We start from the raw sequence: 19,788 nt of genomic DNA on the forward strand, positions 1-19,788 counted from the left end.
CAGGCGGACCGCTTGAAGTTCGGCGGTGTTGTTAGCAAGGATACCAGCTGTGATGTTCATTGTCGTCTCAACTGCCTGAGTCAGATGTCGGATGGCACGGCTGTTTGCCATCGGGCCCCAGAGCGGAACAAGTCCCTTCATAGCATCGAGGAACTGTGCTCCTGTTGAGTCGGCTTGTTCAATGTCCTTGGCTCGTTTTTGTCTATGATGGTTCGCTGGAGCCACATAAGTCGGAGGAAGGATGAAGGAGATGAAACAAGTGCCCCCCAGCCTTTGGGGAGCCAGGTGTAAGCCTTTGTGCCACAGACGAAGTACATGTTTGGGGACGACACAAAGGAAGGTGGATCGGTGGAGTCCAAAGTTCTGGTGAAACGGCAGGCATTGCGGCCTACCAGCTGTGTCCCAAGCCCTTCTATGCACATGTGGCCTGTGACGTTGATGACTGACAGGGCCACAGTCAGAGTGGCAGCCGTTCGTTTCCGCAGGTAGGAGAAGGTGGGTCTGGTTGGATTGTTGAACACCTGCATTTCAATTCGTTCTTTAGCAGGGATGTCCATGTGGATGGAGTCGTTGGAGGTCTGTGGACAGAAGTGAGTCTTGGTTTTGTTTCGCCAGACCTCGTGGAAGAAATGCGTTACAGTTTTGCTGGAGGTGGCATTGTCCTTATAGCTTTCTTGCAGGAGGATCAGCCAAGCAAGGCAGGAGCCATGAACTGAGAAGGGTGAAGGGATGAATGGTATCGAGTGTCCAGTGGCGTGGGGTAGCAACCCACAGATCCAACAGTTGGTGGCATTGGTGGCGAGATTGTGTTGGTGAAGTAGCTGTACGAAAGAGTTGTTCCAAAACTCCTTTCGCCTCTCTCGAGTTGGGGAGAGAGCGAAATCAGGTAATGTTCCTTCATGGTGGTAGGCTGAGCAGTGGTCAGGAATGTTTCGTGAGCAGGTGCATTTTCTTCCACAATCCAGAGCGTGGTCATGAGGAGAAAGCAGAAAAGGATCGTGATGAAAAGTGCAATTGTCTTTGAGCTGTGGAGTCTGTCTGCTTTCGGGTTTCTGTAGTGGGTATTTCCTGTTGCTTCCATCATCTTCTTATTTGGCGCTTCCATCATCTTCTTATTTGGCGCTTCCATCATCTTCAAGGTGCTCGGTAGCGGGCAGAGCCACAGACTTCGTTTAGCGTCTCTCCGGGTGACACCTGGTGGTGTTTAGGTCACCGTTCTGAGATTTAACTTAGTCCGTGGTCTACTTAGCCGAAGCTCCCTCCTTTCGTCGCAGGAAATACCCTTCTCTGGATGGCACAGTAGGATCAGAGAATTTTGCAAGTTCAAGGGCTTCGGAATCAGGATAGCAGGCTAGTGACGGTCGGTCCTTGTTCAGGAGCTCTTCCTGGTTGTCGATGCTTTCTGTTGTGGTCAAGGTCGAGGAGACCTTCTTGCAGTGGTGCGCGTGCAGCCAGTGCCGTTTCCCCTCCACACGAAGAGCCGTCCGGGTGGTGAGCAGCACTTGCCAGGGGCCCGTCCACCTGGGTTCCAGACTTTTTGTTCGCTGAAAATTTCGGATCAGCACGAAATCTCCAGGTTGGATGGCGTGACCCGGACCCCTGGAAGCATCGGGGATGGCCTGCTGCACCTGCTGATGAATGACAGACAGAGTTTCAGTCAATTTATACAGATAATCAGACATTAGGACGTCCGGGACGTCATGAATGGAAGTTGGTTTCGGTGCAGACCAGACACTCATGGGTCGACCAAAAACAACTTCGTAAGGTGTTAGGTGATGTTTGGTGGGGGTGGAACGCATAGCAATGCCAGTGGGAGGGCGTCTGGCCATTTCAGACCCGTGGTAGCCACTATCTTGGCCAATTTGAGCTTTAGGGTGGCATTGTGTCGCTCAACGAGACCCGCAGACTGGGGGTGGAAAACTGCGTGGAACTTCTGCTTGATGCCCAGCCCCTTTATGATGAGCTGGATGACTTCGGCTATGAAGTGGGGGCCATTGTCGCTCCATAAAATTCGACAAAGGCCGTACCGGGGGAAAAATTCCTTTAATAGTACTTTTGCAGTGGCCATAGCAGTGTTGTCACGGGTTGGGTATGCTTCCACCCACTTGCTAAATGCGCATACTACTACAAGTACATATTTCAGGCCTTGGCATCTGTCTAGCTGGATGTAGTCCATCTGCAGGACTTCAAACGGGTGAGTTGGGACCCCAAACCCTCCCCGGGGCACCACAGTTCTTTTCCCGGGGTTGTGTGGCAGGCATATCAAGCATTGTTGGACCAGACGTTTGGCGGAGTCTGTGATTTTATCATTGTGCCAAACTCTGGAGACAAGTTCAATCATGGGGGCTGATCCGATGTGGGCAGGGGAGTGTGCCATAGTCAGTATGGGAATCAAGTATGAGTCAGGTAGCAACCATTTGTTTGTGTCCTTTGTCCGCCAGCAACCTTCGTCATCTTTTAATCCCACCCGTGCCCATTCGGTCAATTCGTGTTGTGTGCTAGCCATTTGAATGTCTTTAATAGTGTCCCTAGCGTCAGTCCATTTTTCTGCTTGTGATCTAGTCACGTACATACGTGTTGTCGTCCTATTTTCAGCTGTTGTTCGAGCAGTGATGTCGGCTAGTGCATTTCCCTGTCCAATAATATCCGTCACCTTCTTGTGTGCCTGGCATTTGATGACCGCAAGCCTCTTGGGGAGAAGGACGGCTTCGATCAAGGCGGAGACTAGGTCTCCATGCAAGATGGGGGTGCCGTGTGAGGTCAAGAATCCCCTTTCCCTCCAAAGGAGCCCAAAATGGTGAACCACCCCAAAGGCGTACTGGCTGTCGGTGTAAATGTTCGCCGTGGTTCCTGCTGCTAGAATGCAGGCTTGTGTCAGGGCAATCAGTTCTGCTGCCTGGGCAGATCGTTGTGTGATACGGGCTGTCTCGACTACAGTTCGAGCCGTGGTGACTGCATAGGCAGCTGAAGTGGTGCCATCGGGGAGTTTGATGCAAGAACCGTCCACCCACAGCTCTCCGTCAGGGTCAGGAAAAGCTGTGTCTCGGAGGTCAACCCTACTTCTAGTCTGTTCGTCCGTAAGAGTCACGCAGTCATGTACAGGGTGCGCATTGGGGTCGTTCTCTGGTAGGGGTAACAGAGTTGCCGGGTTCAGTGTGGTGCATCTTTTCAGGGTGATATGGGGTGCAAGCAAAGTCAGTTCGTATCCAGTCAGTCGTGCACTCGTCAGGTGTTGCATCTTGGTTTGGTTCAGGAGGGTGTCAACTGCATGGGGTACCAGTACCGTGAGGGAATTCGAGAGTACGATCCCCTCACTCTGTCGGATAGAGATAGCAGCGGCAGCTACAGCTCGAAGGCAGGCAGGTAAGGCTCTGGCTACAGGGTCAAGAGTGGCAGAGAAGTAAGCGCATGGTCGTTGCTTTGGGCCAATGGACTGGGTTAGGACAGATAAAGCGCACCCCTCCCTTTCGTGAGTGTAAAGGGAGAAGGGCTTTGTGTAATCAGGGGTGCCTAGGACAGGGGCCGAACAAAGAGCATCTCGTAATTCCGTAAAGGAGGATTGGCATTCGGCAGTCCAAGGGAGGGGGGAAGGGACATCTTTGGCTAACAGAGAAAGCAGTGGTTTTACAATGAGACTGAAGTTTGGCAACCACTGTCGACAGAAGGAGGTGAGACCTAGTAGGGAGCGAACCTGTTTCTGAGTCTTAGGGACAGGAGTCTCGAGAATGGTTTGGATCCGGTCGGGAGTGAGTTTCCTTCCGTCTTTGGACAAAAGGTGGCCTAAGTAAGTGACCTGGGGTTGGCAGAATTGCAACTTCTTCTTGGAGACCTTGTGGCCATTTTCTGCAAGGAAGTGCAGGAGTTGAATGGTGGCTGTGACCGCTAATGGAGTGGTGTCGGCTGCCAAAAGGATGTCATCGACGTATTGCACTAACACCACTCCATCGGGTAACTGGACTTGATCCAGCTGTCTCTTGAGGGCCTGGCTGTAGATGCTAGGGCTTTCTGTGTAGCCCTGGGGTGCTCGGCAGAACCTATATGAACGGGCTTTTAGGGTGAAGCCGAAGAGATATCGGCTGTCCGGGTGGATGGGGATAGAGAAAAATGCATTTTTTAGGTCAATGACAGTGAAGGTGGTGGCAGTAGAAGGAATCAAAGTTAGGATGGTGGTGATGTCTGAGACCACGGGGTACTGAGGTACAACCACTTTGTTGATCTCACGGAGGTCAATGATAAAGCGGTATGCTTTCTCATCTCCCTCTCCTTGTTTCTTGATGATGGGCAAGATAGGACTGTTGCAAACGTTGCTAACCACTTCCTCTACCACTCCTGCGTCTATCAGTGACTGAATGATCTTTACCAATGCCTTCTCGCCCTCGGGCGATATCCGATATTGTGGAAGTTTTGGGAGTATCGCGTCTGGTCGGACAGTAATGTGTACTGGGTCGATCACCATGCGCCCTACGTCCGAATCTGTCTTAGCCCACAGATACGGAGGCAGAGTGTCAAGCAGGGATGTGTCAACGTCAGTGATGGAAAACATGCGTCGGGGAGGGCAATGTCTAAGCAGAACGGGGTTGTCGTAAAGGAAAACTCGAACTCCGTCTTGAGAACATCTGATTGTCGCTCGGAAGTGTTTCAATAAGTCAAGTCCCATAATGGCGTCAGGGCTATTGGAGGAAAGCAAAAACGTGGTGTCAGTGGTGTTGTTTTCTAAGTCGAAGAGGATTGGGGCGGACAAAGGGTTAGTGGAGGGCGTTCCATCGAAACCTGTCGATGTTATGAGTGAGCCAGACAAGGGTGCCCTTGGAATCAGTCGTTTAGATAACGCACTACGTGTTGCGCCAGTGTCTACTAGAAATGGAGACTTTGTACCCAAGACCTTAGCAGTGACATAAGGGCCTTGCTGGTCAACATAGAGCTCGACTGGATCCCTCCCTTGCCCTTGGCAGTCCTATGCAAAGTCGTGGGCGTCGTCGTAGTCAGATTGCTGGCACTGGTTCTGTCTGGGTCGATCAAAAGTATTTGGTTTGCTTGTTCTATCGTTAGTCGTGTCATTTGTGGGCCCTCGCAGCTGTCCTCTATTTCTCGGGCCACTTGCTACGTCCTTGGGGTCTCTATTTCTGATTAATTCCAAAAGAACCGGGCACTGGGATTTCCAATGGCCAGTTCCTTTACAGAAAGCACACTGGTCCTCTCTAATGTCTGTACGTCCAATGTGGGGAGTCGAAGTGCGGTCCTTGGGAGGTGCAGTCTTAGGGACGTTCGTCTGATAGTTTCCCCTGTATTGGTCTCGTCCTATAGTTACCCCTTGCAGTTGTGCAATCATCACCCTCTCTTTCAAGTCTTTCTTCTTTTTCTCTGTTGCTCTATCGTTTTTATTTTTCTGATGTTCGTAATATTGGGCCATCTGGAGGATGGTCGCGGGTTTGGAGGCTGCCCAACTACTCTCGCTGGCCTGCAGTTTCTGGGAGACCTCTGGTGTCAAACCCTTAACATAATTCTGGACAAACAGATGGTGTCCGGTTGCAGTGGTCATGTCCTGGCCGCTGTAATCGGAGAACACTGTTTCAAACCGGGAGAAGTAATCTGATACATCCTCCTGGGGTTTCTGGCGACAGGCCGTTACTATCGACCAGTCCACTTTCTTTTCTGGAATCAGGGTTTTTAATTTCTGTACGATTTTATCTCGGAGGTCTAAAATGGATTTCAAAGGCTTTTGTCCAGGCTCTCGTTGTTTATCAATGCCATCGAGTTGTGACCAGGTATGTCCAAACAGCTCAAGGTGGTCGACTTTCCGGATCTGCTTCCACACATCAGCTGGTAGACATAACCCGAAAAACAGGTCGATGTCAGCCAGGGTCATAATCGTTGAACCTAGGGCTGTAGCTAACTCAGTATAGAAGGCAGTGGGGTTTTTACGTAGATCAGGCAGAGATTTCTGGAATGTCAGAATCTCCTGCCGGTCCCACGGTTGGTAGACCCAGTTGTACACTACCCTTCCCTTTGCATCTTTGTGGTTCGCATCATCGTTAGTCCCTTCACCTCGTGGAGGAACCCAGTAAGGGGCAGCCTCTCGTATCAGCATCATAGCGTTAGATTGCTTAGTTTGTGGTCGGTCGCTACGGATGTCGTGGGTTTAGCTCCCGATTCTTGTTCAGTGAGGTGGTGGAAAACCTCAAGCGTGCGCGTAAGGAGGTCCGTCACATCACACTCGCCCTCATCCCCGATATCGACCTTTCGGTACAGAGTCGTTAGGCTCTCTGGACCTTTGTTTCGATATCGATCCTCGTATGCGTTCAAGACATGGTAGCACAGTCGTACGGAGAAATGTCGTCTGTGACTTCCTGTATACGAGTTAAACATATCCGTGATGTACTCCTCATCTTCCTTTCTTTCTACCAGTGTCCTTGCTATCTTGTCAATCCCTGCTCGCTCATCTTTGCTTAGTCTGCTTGTTCTTGCAGAACCAACCCTTCGGGTCTCAGGGTCGCCTAACGTTGTCGTTTGCGTAGTATCTAATACAAGGAGTTCAGCTGGCACAGGGGCCGGGGGGCCGGAGCTGTGGCGCTACTCTCGTTTGTACCTGGGGGTGGTGGGTGCTGTGCTAAGGGTTGGGAAGGGGCATATGGAGGGGGCATGTAGATGATCGGAGGACCTAACAGCAGATCATCGTTGGCTCGTTGTTTCGAGGGGAATTCAGGGTAGAGCGTGGAGGACGTTCTAACCGGACACTGGCTTGATGTTTCCATTTCTAGTTTCTGTTTGGCTTCCTCTCTTTCCTTTATCTCTTCTTCTAGTTTCTGAGCAGCTAGGTGGGCTGCTTTTCGCAGCTCTTTTCCCAACCTACTCTCAGTTCTCTTTTTACGTTGTTCAGTTTCTTTGCGCCACATGCCGAAACTATCAAGCATAGTGGGCGTTGTCTTGTTTTTACCCAGGGCTGTTTCTAGCGCGTTTATTTTATCATCATCGAAGGATCCTATCAGTGGCCACTGACTTTCTCGATCCTTTTTCGTATATTTATGCCACAGCTTGCTATAGGCTATAGCGATCAATCCATGCTTCATGAACATGTCCTTATTAGGGGTGCCTTCCAGTGGAGCCGGATGGTTCATCTCTAATAAGCGGTCCGGGCTAAACAGGCTACCAATCAGTGGGGAGAAGACAGGCATGACGGATCACAATGGGGACAAAAGTCAGCACTACCTATCTTATCACTGCGTGCAAAGACTAGACAGAATATTTCTATTCTATGTTGTTTGCAGGCGGTGAATACCTCAAGAACCAATATCAAACAGTCAATGTTCGGTCAATCAAACGATCAGTGGGGAGAATAAATAGGCACGCAAAGGTCTGCGTTCCCTACCCTTTCACTATCTGCAGAGAGGAAACCTGTTCTTTCCTGTTTGCAGACAGAGAATCTCCAGAAAACAATCCGCGAACAGTAGTTCGGGTTCAATCAATTAATCAGTGGGGGAGAAAGATAGGCACGACGGCTGCGTTACCTATCCTTCACTGCTTGCAAAGAGAGAGCCTGTTGTTTCTTCGTTTGCAGACAGCGAATCTCCAAAAAAATCAACAAAGAGTAATACTAGTATTTTCCAAACAATCAAACAATCATTTCGCAATTTGTCGTGTTTACACGACCTTACCCGGACCGCATGGACAGTTTCTTGTCTTCCGAATCCAGCGCCCGATCGTCCTCTATTCTTCGTGATCCTCGTGGCACTCCTGATGGTTCCCAGTCAGGACCGTAGATCACTCGAGAGAGGTCTGTTCGGAACCAGTGAAGTTCGGATGATCGGCTGTCAGACGAGGGTCTATCGGACAGGTGCACTCCCGATCGTTGCAATCGTTCACTCTGTCGTCAGGACCTCTCCCACTGGATCCACTGGTCGCTGATGGGCCCTACGTTGGGCGCCAATTGTTGAAAAAGGTACAGGCAGAAGACCTTTTCCGAAGTTGCCCGGCGTTAGCCGCCTCTATACCGACTCAAGTTTACCAAACAAAGAGGCAGGCGCTGGAGACTGGAAGGCAGGAAACAGAAGTTTTATTCCGACGGAGCAGAGCACATCAAAATCAGACAACAGGGTATCTTCTCGAGGTGCTCTACCCGCATCTCTGAGGCCTGGCCTCTTATACACAAGTTTATTGTTTTATTAGGTTAAACACATCTCTGTCATTTACTTTGATGCAAGGAAAGACATCCTTGGAATCCCCGCTTCAGGCCCGTTCCCACACATATTTACAGTTGAAGTCCCCACCCCGGTCACAACAGGTGATGATTGTCGCGCAGCTGGACATTCCGCCGATTCACGGAATGTGTGAGGTTGATCGGATCTCATGGGGTGGGGGCTTTGATCAACTCATGGATCCTTTGATGAGGGAAGCTTCCTACTGTACAGGAGGGGGGGGTAATGACAGTATCCGCAGGGCCAGGTGGCGGCCTGGGAACGAGTAAGACAAACGGGCACAAAGGAAAGGGGGTTTTATCAAAGGACCCGGAACCATGAAAGGAATGGTGGAAGGTGTCGCGCTGGGAACAGGATGAGGTTCCGAGGCAGAGCTGCGTGGGAGAGGGGTTTACGACCCAAGGTATGTGAGAGCGGGGGCTGTCAGCGTGCGGGGGGATGCTTTGCGAGGTCAGGGGAGAGAGAGAGAGACAGAGAGACGCGCTGGCTATCAACGATGGGCAGAGAGGCCATAGTACTTAAAATGGCTGCCGCTTACGCGCATGAATGGGCTCGAAAAGGGGGCAAGATGGCGCCGATAATGTTGATGCTGCGACCTAAGGTTTAACACAGGCGTGTATGTTAAAATTAGTTTTACTAAATTAGAGGATGTAAACGAGAGCACCTCGCAGTCTCCATCCAAAGTTTTACTTCCCGTGCCCACCCATTTGACTCCAGGCACAGAAAAAGTCTGGGTAACAGTTGATGGAGTTTTGAAATGTGTTCTAGGTGGTTGGGTGTCTGGTAGGACAGTAGGGGGGATTTTGGGATACACTTCTCAGGCTCCTTGCCTTCCCGCTGCCCATTTACTAACAAACTGCCAGGGATACAGTGGGAGTTACATCTGGTGCAGTTGAAATTGAACCAGAGATGTTATTAGTGCAATTGGTTAAAGACTCCTCCACATTTATAACCTGTTTTTCCAGCACCCCCATTGCACCCGTGATGTAGTTCAAAATGGAAGAGGATGGCCGGGTTTCACTTGGTCATTTAGCTGCCCTTCCCCGGTGTTTCCTTTTTACTATGGCCCATTTAATCAAGAGAAACCCGATGGATATCAGAACGTGTATACGTACGCCCTTTAAAATGCAATTAATTATTTGCTGTAAGATGAAAATAAATATAGTTAGGAGATAGGGCAACAAGCCCGCTGCCAGTCCCCAGTCCCCAAAATTCAGACTCAAAAGTCAAATGCCACAGAGTCCATTAAGACAGTTCAGTAAACAGAACGTAAAGTTAAAGCAAAAAAAACGAACTTGGCTGCTGGCTGGGCGCGCACAATAAATAAGCCAGTGGGGGTGGCCCTGCCCTGCCTTGCCTCTTCCTGTCGCTGATGGGCGCGCCCTTGCGTAGGTTTTGCCCACGCACCTCCCGCAGTACTTGTAGACGCTTTTTAAGTTCGAGTTGGCTCCTCATTCCTGGGAGTGTGTGGAGTACAGAATTCTGGGGCTTAGAGTCCACAAAAGCGGCAGCCTCAAAGCAGCGTCCCACACCGCAGTACTTGTTGGCACTTTTTGAGCGCAAGTTGGCTCCTCCTTCCTTGGAGTGTGTGGGGTGTAAGATTCTGGGGAGTAGAGTCCCCCAACAGCAGCAGCGACAAAGAAGCGTCCCGCGCCGAGGTACTCGTTGGCATTTTTTAAGAGCGAGTTGGCTCCTCCCTCATGGGAGTGTGCGGAGTGCAGGATCCTGGGGCTTGGAGTCCCCCAACAGCAGCAGCAGCAAAGCATATTTCATTCTTATATATATTCTTATTGAGGACATGTACGAGTAGCGTGTGGTCTGTTCTACCTACAAAAGGCAGACCCCAAAAGAAACAGAGTCTTGCTCTCTATTTTCCTGAAACTTAAAGTGCATGGGAAAGGAAATCTATACGAATAACCCTTAACTTCCACAATTTGAGTCATTAGTCAACAATGTCCAACACTTTGTTTTAAAGCTTTCTATCAACAATGTCCAATGCTTTGTTTTAAAGCTTTCGATCATCAACAATGTACAATACTTTGTTTTAAGGTTTCCTTTCTAGAGGGCTTTGAAAATTTCCCTTTTTATCAGGCCATTCAAATAGACACCTTTAGTCTTCGTCCTAAGCAAGGGCTGTGCCTTGTCAACCACCAAATTTGGAGCAAAACTCTGCTAGATAGGATTATATTATCCTAAAAAACTGTTTTGCTAGTTTATCATTTCAAACATTGCAGTGGCAAAATATAACCCCAAAGGCATGCAACAAAGTCTAAAAGTTCTTGTAGGCACCACAAACCGTGTCAAATGACAACTCTCTTTAGGAAGATTAATTTGACAGTATGTGACTGAAAGGTCAAGCATGAAGAGCACTTCAGACATATTAGGCAATATCTGCTAGTCCATCCAGATGTTCCTATTGACACACATGTATATATCTCCCGCTCCTAATTGGCAGAATCGTAGGGACTAGACAACCATGATTCAATGTCCTCTATCATTCTGATATCAGTTTTTAAACAATTCAGTTCAGTTTCCAATGGTCATTTTTAATATGGGAAAATGGCTGCATCTTATGTACCATCAAGGTAGCTCAGTAGACTCACTGTGTTGAAGTCATTTTTCTGTAGAACAACTGCTTGAAACAAGTAATCTGAGGTATTAGTGCCATTAGTGAGTTCTGGGCTGTTGGGCTTGCAAGAGAATTGTGGGTGAATCAGCAGGCCTGTTGGAAATGTGGTTAGTCGCTGAGCAAAATGTTATTTTATTAGCTGGATGGCAAATTTGCAAATGCAGATTTTCAAAAATCGTCAATGGAATGGCTAATTATGAGCCACAGGCCATTCCAATCGAACATAATGATAAGCAGTTGGAGTAGCTAGATATGTCTTGCGGTCAGTCTAAAAACCATTTCAGTAGGCATCTACCACAATCAATAATTAGCACTTTGAAACGCTAGAATTGGTTGGAGATATACTAGTTTGATTGTTAAGATTGTGTAAACAAGACAACTCATGCACTTTACATTTTTTTGTGCTCCGCAGCATCACGTGTGTGAGGGAGAGACTGCGTTGTTAAGTCTTTTCTGGCGATGCGGACAAAAGTGGGGGGAACATATTTAACTAACGATATCATGTAGGCTAATTACTGCAGGAGCTTCATGCATATATGAATAAATAAATGCCTGCAACAAGAAAAGAAGTTCGGGAGGTTCTTTGTGGGGAGTAGAGCATCGAGAAAACACAGTTCAACTAGCACTAGCGTTTGGGCGTGTTGACCTACTAAAGAGTTAAACTCACTAAGGTTTTCATGATATCCACAATTCATATGTATGAAACATATTACATAAAATCTACTTCATTGGAACTCATTTGAATATTTCATAGTCACCCTAGAAACTACACTGGATGTTACTTTTCATTTGGCTGTCAAGCTCGACCTGGTCATACTTGTCACAGCAGAGAAACCTACAAGCATATCATAAAGTAGGCACTATCTGCATTTTTACGTCGAGCTACTAACCTCTTGGCTGCTAAGCCATTATTTGAATTCTTCTTTAATTTCCATTGAAATCAATGGAAAGTCCATGACGAGTTACCCTTGTCATTAGCAGCCAAGAGGCTAAAGAGCGCATTTGCTGTCTGTTGCTAGGTATGTTGTTGCATACCAAGAACAAAGAGAGGCTTAGTGAGGTATTCCAATTAGACAGAGAAGTTAGTAGTAAGTAATTTAATAAGGAGAGACAGCTTGAACAACCACCTCCAACAGATACTTACACACCTTCCCCCTTTAAAAAAAACAAAAAAAATAAACAAAACAACCAAAAAGAAAACAAAAAGAGAAGAGAAAAAAAAAATCAATGAAAGTAATCACGCAACTTTACAGGAATATGTTTAACACGGCACTTTTCCTCAAGACAACATCTGTAACATCAGAGTTTTGTACAACAACATTGTCATCATTTTCATTATTAACAATCCTTGAAACATCATCTTGAGTGTGATTATCAACTGCAGGAATAGAACAATCCAAATTTTGATTTTCACACCCAAAAGTATCTAGCATGGCCGAGCAAGACATATCTTCCTTGTCAGAATTTTTTTATTTGTTATCAGAATGATCCACAATAAAATCATTATTGGTTATAGGTGAACCTAAATCTAGGTCTGCTTTCAAATTCAAACCTTTGCATAAAGAAATCCTTCTAAAATTCCATACTTTACCCCCCTCAACTCTAACTGCTTTAGAGAATATTTCTGTTACCTTACATGGATCAGACCATTTGTTCCAGTTATTGCCAATAACCCTACCAAACTTAACTCAGACAAAATCTCCAACCTTGATCTTCCTACCACGGTTGCTTAATGACAAATAATCCCTTTTCATCTTTTCTTGGTATTTCAAAACTCTGTCTCTTACCTTGGTAGAGTCAAATGAAGCCTCATAAGGAAACGTAACCTTTATCCACCAAAGGAGAAGCTTAAAACCAGGTTTCCTAACTCTAAGCATTTCAAATGGAGAAAAGCCCTTAACGGAATTAGGTGAAGTTCGATAAGACAATAATGTAGCACGTAAAGTTTTCCTCCAATCCAAATTGCTTTTAATAGCGAACTGGATGGATTCTTCAACAACCCTATTGAAGTGTTCCGTTTGACCATTAGCCTGGGGATTGTAATTTGACACTCTCTTGTGCACTATACCACACCTTTCAAGAAAAGACACAAATTCTTTACTAATAAATTGCGGACCATTGTCCGACACAATTTCTGCCGGAATACCTTCCCTACAAAAGACCTCATCTAAAAATGTTATCACCTGAGTAGAACCAATCTTGTCAACAATCTTTAGCTCTGGCCATTTTGAAAAGTAATCAATTAATACTAATGCAAATACATCCTTGTGAGTGGACAAATCAAGAGGACTAATAATGTCAATGCCTAACTTTTTCCAGGGACACGTGACAAACTCAATAGGGTAAAAACCCACGGCCAATGGTTTAACAGTTTTGTCACTTTTAGCACAAGGAGAACATGAACTGACCCATTTATCTACCATCTTATCAACGCTAGGCCACCAATAGAACTCACGAATACGTCTCTTTGTACTAGACATACCCATATGGCCTTCATGGGCCATGAAAATGATTTTTTCCCTCAACGCAACTGGAGGAACAATTTTGTCACCTCTGATTATGAAACCTTGATCGAACATAAGTTCAACTTTTACTTTAAAAAATGATAAAATAATCCCAGACAAATTTCTTTCCTGAGGCCAACCGTGTTGTAAATTATTTACTACAAAAGACAAATTGGTATCATTGCTCATCGCTTCTCTCCATTTGGTCTCAGAAATACCATTAGACAACTCTCCAATACCGTTAACATCATCAATGTTAAACACAACATCTGAATCATCTCTTAAATTGTCAATACTAATGGAATTGACTAAAGGCAACCTGGACATGCAGTCAGCATGTACATTCAAACGACCAGGAACATACTCAACTATGCATTGGAATTCTTGCAATTTTGCAGCCAAACGTGCTAAACGCGCAGTCAGGGTCCTACCACCACCGGCTGTCAGCATGTTTATCAAAAGCTTGTGGTCAGTCCTTAGTCGAAATTTTGTTCCCCAAATAAATTGTCTGCAATGTTCAGACGCCCAGGTGCATGCCAATAATTCCTTCTCAATGGTAGAATAATTGTATTCAGCACCCCGCAAGGTCCTAGATGCATAAGAAACCACATATTCATCGCCCTTGTCCTTCTGCATTAACACAGAGCCCAAACCTACGTTGCTTGCATCCACACATACTATGCATTCTTTACCCAATTCAAATGGTCTCAAAAAAGGAGCATTGATGACTTCTTGTTTCAATAAATCAAATGCAGATTGTTGCTCAGTGTTCCACAAAAATTTAACATCTTTTTTTAACAAAGTTCTTAAAGGATGTACTTTTGAGGCATAATCTTGAACAAATTTACTATAAAATTCTGTGAGACCCAAAAATGACACTAATTGTTCCTTACTCGATGGTGCTGGTGCTTTTGATATACTCTGAATATGATTAAACTTGGGTTTAATACCTTGAGAAGAAATCTCATGGCCAAGATATTCGACCTTGCTCTGTCTAAACTTGCGTTTTGACAATTTTAAAGTCAAACCCTTCTTTTGTACACATTCTAAAACTCTTTCTAGGTTTCTATCATGGTCCTCAAAGCTTTTACCATAAATTAGAATGTCGTCTTGAAAGGCAATTGCTCCTTCACAACCCTCCAAAACTGCTTTCATGAGTCTTTGAAATACAGATGCCGCGCTGGCTAAACCGAAAGGCATTCGGCAAAATTGGAACATACCCTCAGGTGTAATAAAAGTGGTTAAAAATTTTTGACTCCTCATGTAAAACTACCTGATGGTAAGCACTAGCCAGGTCTAATGTTGAAAATACACAGGCACCTGAGAGAGTGGAAATAAGTTCATGAATATGGGGTAAGGGATGCCTATCAATCCAGATCTCTTTGTTTAAACTACGAAGATCTACACATAAGCGAAGCTCGCCATTGCTCTTAAGGGATAAAACTACTGGCGAAACCCATGGCGAGGATTCGGTAGGTTCAATAATTTTCTTAGCAACAAGATCAGATAAAATTACTTTTAATTTGTCACGATACTCCAAAGGTACGTTCCTGACCTTATGTTGAATGGGAATAGCTGATTCTTTAAGAATAATGCGGTGTTTAAAATGAACAAAAACCCCCAAATCGTCAGTGAAGATGGATGGAAATGTGTTCTTCATTTGAACCACAAAATTGTTTTCAGGTGGTACCACATACACTGGTGGTGAAGCATTAGGGTCAAGTTTAATGCCTAAATCGTGTTGGTGAGGCCAACAAAGAATTGATGCACCCTTAGTAGCAATATACACCTTGCCTCTAGTTGCCCTATCTTTAAATTTAATATCAGCCCACATGTATCCCTCCAGGTCAATTTTTTTTCCTGAGTAACCACCAGGATGTACGTCAGGTGGTAACAATTTCATTGTACTCCAATATCTGTTAAAAACATTTTTACCTATGATAGTATACCAGGCACACAAATCAATAAGCATTGGTATTTCTTCCCTGTTGATAATAATAATATCACTAGGAAAACCTCTGCATTTAGTATCTCCAACGCACAATAAAGTGTTAATTTCAGAAGGCTGCTCAAAATTTTCACATTCTTCATATGACAACAAATTTACCCTCTGTGATGATTTACACATTTTGTTAAAATGACTGGCCTCTTACATTTTATACATATTTTGTTCCATGCTGGACAACCTCTGTAGCTTCCTACATGATCATTAGCTACGCATCTATAACATATAATCTGGGATTTTTTTTATAAAAGTTTTATTTTCCTTCCCAAAAATCTCTTTTTTAGCAAAAGGAAATGTGGGTTTCTTATAATTAGAAAAATTCTTTACTAAAGAAACTTCAGGAATTACTACTTTACTTTTGCTTTCCTGACCTCTGATTTCGCTCACAAATAACTCAGATTGTTCAGTACCTTTAGCAATGTTTAACACAGCGCTGAGAGAAGATTCAGTACCCATCCACAAACGTTCTTAAATCTTTTTACTTTTTGTACTCATCATAATCTGATCCCTCAAAACCTGTTCAAAATGTATTGTCTCAAAAGCACAGGATCCAGCCAAAGTGCGTAATGCAGCTACATCGTTTTCAATAGATTCATCTTCTTTTTGTACCCGGGAATAAAATTTAAATCTTTCCATGACCGTATTAATTTTCCTTCCAAACCTAATACTTAATTGTTTTACAACAATTTCAAAAATATTCGAATCTCCAGCACCTATATTCTCAATAGGGGGTAAATTTTCCAATTCTTTAAGCCCTGCGCCTCCTTCTTTAACAATGCTAGTTTTCTTTTTGGTGAACATCCATCTTCTTCTATTACATCTACATATGCTAAAAATGTTGGATACCATAAATCCCATTCCATCTTGGGATCACCAGCTACTGGTAAAAAATGTGCAGGTGAAGTGATGTTATTTGAATTTTTTTTTTTGAAATTATAACCCAAATTGCTACAAAAGGAAAGCTTATAAGATTATATTTACATGCTGGAAAAAAAAAATTGTAAAAAGAGAAGGAAGCAAAGTGAAAAAAGTATGCACAGTGGTCAATTTAAATGAAACTGTAAAATAGCGCGTCAAAACAACAAACTAAAACAATAAAAGTTGTCACCGTAGTGATGTAGAAAGTGTCCACTGTTGATAGTTGTCACGATGCAGGATGTTGTAAATAGTTTCTGTTGCTTGTAAATGTTCACCAGGTAAGATGTGCGGTAATTTAAAAACAAGAAAATTGGCTTTATCTAATATCCGATGCAAAAAGTATCCGTTGCTGTGAAAACGATTGTCTCAGAAGTTAAAATGGCTGCCGGCATACGTCACAAGCGTGAGGACGTAGTGCGTAATACACACGGTTCCAGGAAATGCAGACGTGGTGACGCTGTTAAATTACGTAGTACAGTGGAATCTCGAGACTTGAAAGCGCCGAACACAGAGAGTGTGTTCCAACAGGCTGAGTAAGTTTTTAAAAGACGCGCTGCAAAACAGTATGAAACGAACGCATAGCAGCGGAGTCAAATGCGACAAAAATGTCAAAAGTTAAGACTCGGACATAGTTTCCAATTTAAAGCGTCAAAGTCTGTGTTGTATCCTTTAAAACCCTTATGTAGTATTTGAAAATAATGCAAAGAACGAAGAAAAATGAAGTACAATTTTTCTCCCGCTGGTGCAATCAAAGCACTAAAATAAAAACTGTCGCTGGTGCAATCAAACTACACAACATAGAATAAATACCTTCTTTTTCTTCTTCTTGCAAAGGTGAACGCTGTCTCCCAAAATCTTCTCTTTTAAACAAAATCTCTGAAGGAATAAATGGGTTCTTTCTTCTTAAGTATCCCGATCGTCGCCAAATTATGAGGTATTCCAATTAGACAGAGAAGTTGGTAGTAAGTAATTTAATAAGGAGAGACAGCTTGAACAACCACCTCCAACAAATACTTAACCATAACATCTTAAGTCCCACATACAGAACGTTGAAACATGAATGTACAATAACAATTCTATTAGAACAGTAAGATAAGAATGCTACACTTAGCACTCGCTCACTGCTTTCTATTGGTTGGCTTTCTTTGTCACTCTCATTTGCCTGCTTCCTATTTGTGTCTCAGGTTGTCAATTTTGTGTTTGTTCTTCCCATGAAGCGTTGCCTCTTTTCCAGCTTCTTCGACTGGACGACATCGCTGTTTCCACTGCTTGATTTTCAGGCACTACCTTTTTCATGTGTGTGAAACACTCCATTAAAATGCATAAGTTCTTGACCCATCTCCCTCATATACGTTTTTCCCATTGCACTCCATGTGTTGGTCTCTGTTGCCCAACTGCTTCTCCTTGCCCCCTCTTGAATTGCCCATCTACTTCTACCCATTGCTTCCATGCACCTATGCCCTGTCCTCCTTGTGATTGCTCCCACCCTCTACTTAATGTTTTTGCATCACCTCCAGGCCTCAGCTCCTATTGATTTCGGCCTCCCCCCGCCTTGCTTCGCCGTTTGCCCCTCCCGCCACTGTGCTGCTTTACCTTTCATCACCATCTCCTTGTTGTTGCTTCACCTACCCCCACTAGCCCCTCTGGTGCTTTCACTCCCCCGGACGGTTTAAAAAAATAAAGCTGGGCTTTTGTGCCGTTTATATTCTACCTTTCCAACTTGGATCAGTAACTAAAATGAAAAAAAAGCAATTGTGTCCAAAAAGGTTCAAAATAAGCTTTATTCGATATTCAAACAAATATCATATAAGCATACATTGTTATACAGATTTGTAAAACATTAAAAATACGAGAGATAAAAAATCATCCAATGGTCGAAAAGAAATTAAAAAGCATTAGTATAAAGACTATTAAAAATGAGTAAAAGACGACAGTTAAAAACAAGACTGATTGTTTTCTCCGATATTAGTCTAAAGTATTCCTAAATTTTATCAATAATTTTAAAAACTGCTCCATTTTTGTTATCACCTCCCTGTCTTCGAGTTCCTGTAACCGCTCATAGGCAAGTTTACATGACCTGAGATTCCATCTTTTGAGCAGGGGTAATAATAAAGCTTTTCTCAATAATCCATAATATTTAGCAATTGTGTCATTTTGAAGGTGTGGGGCATACATGCCAACCCTCAGATTCAGACGGGTGACTACAGAGTTCAAGGTTAGTCTCTCGCCTCCTGATTTCTGCAGGCAGAAACCCGATTCCTCGGCGGACTTCAGATGGCAGAGATAGGCCTTGTGTAACTCGCATTATGTACTGCCAGTATTGCTCCTGCATGCAGGGGCACCATATTTTTGTTACACTTTCTCTGCCTGCCATAGCAATTTCTCCGTGCTCCTGACAGGTATGGAAAAAACGTATATTTTAATTTCTGATATCCGATCCTGCGGCAGCACACTTGCAAGTCCTATGCATAACAATAGACCTGATACAGGTCGATATAGAAGTCAATGAGAAATACATTTTCCTGATTCTTTTTCAAAAATCTCCCTTTCTTCTTCCAAAATAAAACTTTAGCTATCCTGCACAGCATCATGGATGCTGTGCTGCGTGGCTAAACACCATTTACAAAACCAAGAGGTGACGAAGCGAGACCTATAATTGGCAATGCTTGTTAAAACTGAAACAAGACTCTACTCCAGCCACCATATTGGCATCTCCAACTGTTCAGCTCTTGACATTGAGGGTTACTAACAGTATTTTTCTTTTCCCTATGAGAAACGCGACAGTGTCATGACAAAGTGTGACACGGTTGTGCTTGAATGTTAGTTCGACACTGTTACAGAAGCACCGGGAAAGGCTCCCACCAGACAGCTGGCATCATGGTGCTTTTATTTTGGGCAGACGGTAATTTTGGAAATGCAGAGCAGGGATTCAGGCGCAGCTTAACCATCATCAATGAATGTATTACGCCATTTACAATATGAGCAGACCATTGGTTAATTCTTCTCACCTCTCCTCACCTCTTATTAAATCCGTGGGAGTGGGAAAATACAGTATTTTTACGGGAAACCGGGTTGTGGATAAGTAACGTCTTTTCTTGATTTAAACATTTTTAAAAAGTTTCCTCGGCTAGCTGGCAGCTTCTAACGGCAATAGGTCACACGAAGCACTTCCTGGGTCAACTGCGCAGCTGCGGTGCCAGACAGCTCCTTCTAAGGAGAGTTGGGCTCACTTGCACGCACGAGAGATGGCGAGCGTTAACTGAGGGGTAAATATGCGTTGACGTTAGGAAATATTTTAAGTAATGCATAGCGAGGGACCATGACATTGTATTTGCCTATGAAAACGATCGTCGTTTTAGAAGGGAGAAAATAAAAACGTAAAAAATATGAAGGATTGTTTGCTCATATAATTTTGATTGTCCAGTTGGTAAGGTAGGTTTTCACCACATTTTCAGAACTTGTCCGCCAGATTACAATTAGGCCTCCTGTAATATTTGACAAGAAGTAAAAAAAAAAAAAGGAAATAAGTACTAATGGCAA

The 19,788-nt window shown here is 44.4% G+C and overlaps 1 protein-coding gene across 2 annotated transcripts in view; it reads left to right on the plus strand.

The window, feature by feature from the left end:
• The window catches only part of CACNA1C (calcium voltage-gated channel subunit alpha1 C), a 1,657,037-nt gene that overhangs the window by 1,215,068 nt on the left and 422,181 nt on the right, over window positions 1-19,788 (plus strand). The gene's annotated exons all lie outside the window — the stretch shown is intronic.

The sequence above is a fragment of the Lissotriton vulgaris genome, chromosome 1_2, assembly GCF_964263255.1.
Source record: "Lissotriton vulgaris chromosome 1_2, aLisVul1.2, whole genome shotgun sequence".
Taxonomy (NCBI): Eukaryota; Metazoa; Chordata; class Amphibia; order Caudata; family Salamandridae; genus Lissotriton; species Lissotriton vulgaris.